The sequence below is a fragment of the Chenopodium album genome, chromosome 24 (assembly GCF_948465745.1).
Source record: "Chenopodium album chromosome 24, dcCheAlbu1.1, whole genome shotgun sequence".
Classification (NCBI taxonomy): Eukaryota; Viridiplantae; Streptophyta; class Magnoliopsida; order Caryophyllales; family Amaranthaceae; genus Chenopodium; species Chenopodium album.
Window position 1 is genome coordinate 13,437,729 of NC_137857.1, and position 5,787 is coordinate 13,443,515.

Consider the following 5,787-nt stretch of genomic DNA (forward strand, 5'->3'; position numbering starts at 1 on the left):
TGGTACCAACATGTTATTATGATATTAGAAATAATAAGAGGCACCCTAAACATGATACTAGCAATAAAAACATCCTAACATGATACTAGGAATAAATATTATAATAACATGCTTTCTACATTGAAAGAGAGTAATAAGATTACATACTTTGAAGCCTCGTACTTCTTTCTAATAACAAAATACACAAGTTAGTAAACTTCAATGAAAATAATAAAGAACAATTAAATAATTAAATTAAATAAAGTTTTGACTAGATTTGGACCAAACCCTCAGAAAATATTAAACCTTGTGCGTCTAGGGCGAAGGCAACTTCGAACTTGGCTAGATGATTCTAAGTCTTGTGTATGCGGTATGGTGTTTGAAAAATGGATGGTTTAGAAAGAGAGAGAGAAAGAAAGCATATATTGCTCAAAAGAGAATAGAGAGAATTGGGTGATTGTGAATGAATGAAAACGGAGTTTCGGGACCCTATTTATAAGAAAAATAATCCGAAAAAGCATAGAATTTGATAAGGAATAAAACTACACGCTGTCGCCAAAAATACACGCTGTCGCGAGGCGACAGTGTCTGTCGCCAAGCGACAGACTAGTCGTTTGGCGACAGTCTGACTTACGCGTTTTTCCACGCGGAATCCGATCTTTAATCAACTTGATCTACGGAATCCGTTCAAAAGATAAAACGTATTTTCAAAAATAATAATATAATAAAATAATAATATTTTATTCCAAATAAAAATCCATCTTAAAATAATTATTAAATCTAATAATATTAGAATTAAAAAGAACCTTCTAGAAAGTTATAATTAATCTTAATAATTTTAGGAATAGTAATTAACATTGGGCCCTCCTCTAGATCATTGGGCCGTATGTAAATAATTAACCGGGCCCAGTTTAGTATTTTGGCCATAACTTCCTCGATATTCATCGGAATTGGGCTTATAATATATCGTTGGAAAGGTCTTTTCGAGCCCCATCCAACTACACTATTATTGGACCTTAATTATGGACCAAACTAAACTGGTTTGGCTATTTTTAATAAATAGAGTTGTTTTCAAAAACAGTTAAACAGAGAGAAAAGAATTTTAAATAAAACTAAACCACAACACTTGACTTTTCCGCACTTTCACCTCATTCGATTATGGTTCGACGTGAAAGGCATTCATCACTGGGTTTGGTTTTGGGGAGACACAAATGGGTGTCTACAGTCTCTGAACAAAAGAACTTTATAGGATGCCCACGCGCCTCTGAGCAAAAGAGCTTTGATGATATGTCCATGCATCTTTGAACAAAGAGCTTTGTATGCTTGAATTTTTGTTGAGGTTGTTCGGTTGGCTGAAAACAGGAGCTTTGCTGAATGGTTGTATGCTGTAAAAATCAAAAGATTTGCCAAAAGACTTTGCTGGTGTTTTTTCTTAAGGTTGACCTAAGGCTTGATGCAACTACTACATTTTTGACCTATTGCAACCCCCAAATTCGTTGCATTAAGCGTCAAATTTCGTGGCATTAGGCCTAATGCAACGGCCATGTACCGTGGCATCTGCTGGCGTTGTAGTAGGTCTAATGCCACGGTACATGGAACCTAATGGCACGGCATCAATGATCCGTTGCATTAGATCAATACCTGATGCAACGGCAACATTATTGTTGTCGCATTAGCTATAATACCTAATGCCACGGTTTCCTATAGCTAATGTCACAGTTCATATACCCTCATGCCACGGTTCTCTAAACTTATTGTCACACACTCACACAGGTTATATACCTAATGCCAATAATAATAATAATAATAATAATAATAATAATAATAATAATAATAATACAATTAAAATCAGAATTTCCAGAAAAATAAAAATATATGGAATTTTATTATTGCAAATTAAAAGTTTGTACATTGTTATCTAAAGGAAAATTACAAAATTAAATTATCACTAGTTAAAATGAGAAAAAAAATAACTAATAAAAGTTTTCCTAAAAAAAATAACAAATAGAAGTTAAAACTAAATCATTTTATCCCCCAAACAATATTGTCAGCATTTTTGTGGCCGCATTATCATTTCTTTCTCCTGCTTCTCCGAATTTTCAAGTAAAGCAATTTACAACAATTCGGGAAGTATCTTCTTCTTCTTCAGCTTCAGTGTCCACCTCTCTAGCACTGTTTACATATATCCAATTGATCTAAATCCCCTGATAAACAAAACACACAGATAAATCAAAATGGGATTATAGAAGAATCGAGCACTAAAAAAAGGAACATGATACAAAAAAGATAGATTGAATAAAGAGAAAGTAAATTATGTTACCTGATTAATTGTTGCACTAGATTAAGAGATTTCCTATTTTGGTCAATGAGATAATGTGGCACTAGATTAAGCAATAAAGCAACACTACTTGAAATTATGAATAGTTGGGCAGAAAGAAAGCAAATCATTCAACAGTATGGAGCTAATAGAAACATGAAAATCAACAAACCAAATATTACTACCTAACTCCCAATGAGGCACATGAGCAAGAGCATGTGCAACCTTATTTGCATCTTCTTGCTGGCGCACCACAAAGTTTTCCCCTCTGTGTTTCTCACAACGATACCAAGCCCACATCCTATCCCACCAAGGCTGCCAGCGTCTACATTAATCTTTACTCTCCCCACAGGTCAATCAATGCATATTAGTAGGGCAAAGACATAGTATCTAAAATATACCTTCTGTGGCTTCAATAATGGAAGGATTATTTTCAATTAGAGCCTGCATCAAAGACATAAGCGCCTTTCAGTGATCAAATTCCGATTATTAAGGATTCATAGAGCATTGCTAGATTTTGTATCAAAATGAATAAGTGTTACAAGAAAATACCTCCTGTAATTGCACAAGGGATTCTATTGCTTCACTAGGTGCTGCAATGAGATCTGAATATGCAGCAGAGACATCTTCATCTGCCTCATAGAATGATGACCGAATTGGTTCCTATAACCAAAGCAATAATTTACTACAGAACTCCAAATTGGATTATTAACTAATTAAGAGGAATTTACATGAAAGCAATTACCTGTGGTAGCTTATTTGATTAAGCATACGGTTTTTGTAATAAGAACTTGAGCTCAAGGGCCTTATCCCAAAGAGCCTACAAGAACACAGAGAAAAGTATAACAACAACAAATTATCATATTTATGATGTTAACACATCAACATTGAGTCACAATACTTGGAAGTTGAAACATGTATACGAAGTAGTAATTATCATATCTATGACATTCATAATTCAACAATGAGTAAAATACTAGAAACATATATAGTAATCTAGTTAATAGAAGTAGTAGTGATGTCATAATCCTCATCAGGGTAGTATAATACTGAACAGGATATTATGAAACTAGTCTAGATGTTATAATCCAAAATCTAGCAATGCTCGATCCCTCGCTTGCATCACAGCTCTTCTGACATTCCCATCTCCCTCCATTTCTAGCATGAGTTTTCTCACAGCATGAGTTTTCTCACATATTCCAGACTTTCTGTAGGTGACTTCCACTCATTCTCAAATAATCCCCTGTTCCTTGCACCCCAAATTGCCCAACATATAACCATAACCCCACCTTCTCTCCTCTACTCCCAATTTCACAAAAATCAGAGCAACCCAATGTAAGAACGACCTCCACTTACCATCCACCACCCAACCGAGACTACTCTCTTGCCAAATTTAACAGCACGAGGGCAATAAAGCAAGGCATGGGCAATATCCTCCTCATATTCACAACACACATTACACTATTTTTGATATTCTTTAATCATAATTTAACTTATCATTACTCATTATTCCTGATTTTAATCACATTATAACTCAAGATCTAATTAATTAGTCACACTATAAGAAACAATGTTCACTTGATAAATACGAGTAATTCAATTACTTTTATGAACATCATCATCTCTCAGCATTTAATTTATGATTCGAACAAGAACAACAAGCACACAATAGTGCAATAACAGGTGGTAATCAACAATAACAACACAAAGACATGCAGGGATGAAATAGCAAGGTAGTAGCATAGGGAAATACCAGGTAAGCAACAACATAACGACATGAAGTACAAACAAAATAATAAAAATAATAATTATAAAAGGTTGAATGAACATCTTACCCAGGAGCTATTTCAATTGAAGAGCGAGGAACTTAGAATTGCTTCAATGGAGATTAGACTACGCTTTATTATTGGGGGTGACAGAGATAGCGAAAAAAATTATAATAATCTTTAAAATCCAGACAATTCAAAGAACAAGAACCCTAATTTTTGGATGTTCTTGTGGCTAATGAAACTATCGATCTAGAAGATTTTAAACTCAAATCCTCCATGACTAGACTCGAGAAAACTCTCAACCTTTTGGAAATCTTCGGTCATCATCTTAAATCTAGGCTTAAAATTTGCACCAGAACACAAACCCAACACCAAATCCAAAGCCTGATTCGTTTCTCAAGCCTGGGTTCTTCATATAATTATCCCACAAATCGTAACAACCATGAGCTCATCGTTAAGAATTCCCTTGATGCAATTTTCGTTGCCCGATCTTCGATCTATTTCTCAGCGAATTTCTCTTTTCTCAATTATTGGGGGTTAAGTTGTTTGAGAGGATTTGAACCAGATTTATGGTTGTATTGTAGCCGTAAGGAGAGAGAATAAGAGGGTAAAGGAATGAGGACATTCAAACACTAGGTTGAATTATTAAGGGTTTCTTAAAAAATAGAGGGTTATAAAATTTGGGGGACAATATAAGAGGGAAATTAACGCGCCTGTATAAAATTTTCATATATTTGGCTGGCCGTTGCATTAGACCACCCTATCCCAACGGCTCTGAACCCTACTGCAACGCCCAGTACATTACAGTGTATCCGTTGTATTAGAGGATGTTATTGCCATGGCTAGTATGTATCCGTTGCATTAGATTTGACTATTGCCACGGTATTCCATTTGACCGTTGCATTAGCTCTACTTCAGCCGTCGCATTTGATCGAAAATGTAGTAGTGATGTTGTTCTTAGGGTTGACCTAAGGTGATTGACTGACTTGAGGTTGACTCAAGGTAACTAAACTGACTTGAGGTTAACTCAAGGTGAAAACTTCACTTAATGATGACTCACTACGTGTGACTCGTGTGTGCACTCGACTCGAAAAAGTAAAAATTTTCCGTCTTCCGTCATTTTTGTGGAGGGTACCGACTTTCTCCCGAAAAAGAAAGATGTAAAAAAGGAAGAAGTGTTTGAGAGTGCATGTCAAATGAGCTTAATGCGTTAATGTTGTCTCTCATAGTACAAGGATTGTAACATGTTAGACTATCATAGTTGACTCGATAATGAAAGTATTTAGGTAACTTAGGCGTGGAGGCTAAGTACTTCATACTTTGTGACGCAATGATAATTATGAAAATGAGTGATTTTGATATGACAAAGTATGCTTCAACGTTGTGTTAAGATTTCATGATAAAGGGTTCCTAAGGGAAGGACTATGTGGTCATGTATCTGTGCAGTGTGTGAAAGTGACACTAAAGTTAGGCTGCAAAGGCTAAGTGTATGGAAAAGTATTATTTGTTAAGAGTCAAATAATGATGACTCTTAGGCTATGTAGGCTAATGATGTAGGGATCAAGCCCCCAAGTCTAGCTCTAAGTGAATAGGGATGAGCATTGGGGATCCCTTGACATAATCATAGCATGGGTGTGTGAATGTGAATGTGAATGCATTTTATTACGGCCGCACCTGTTTGTGAGGTTGTCTACGTATCCCTTAAGAATTAGGCCGAAAATA

The 5,787-nt window shown here is 35.5% G+C and overlaps 1 long non-coding RNA gene across 2 annotated transcripts; it reads right to left on the reverse strand.

Moving 5' to 3' along the window:
- Positions 1 to 1,851: 1,851 nt before the first annotated feature.
- LOC145612007 (uncharacterized) lies at positions 1,852 to 4,706 on the reverse strand. 2 transcript variants are annotated; one of them, XR_014106505.1, is made up of 5 exons: positions 4,132 to 4,706; positions 3,042 to 3,116; positions 2,849 to 2,959; positions 2,300 to 2,740; positions 1,852 to 2,183 (listed from the first exon to the last, which is right to left on the reverse strand). It is a non-coding gene; the product is annotated as an uncharacterized LOC145612007 (long non-coding RNA). The 2 variants fall into 2 exon arrangements; XR_014106504.1 differs by having other exon boundaries at positions 1,852 to 2,740.
- Positions 4,707 to 5,787: the final 1,081 nt, after the last annotated feature.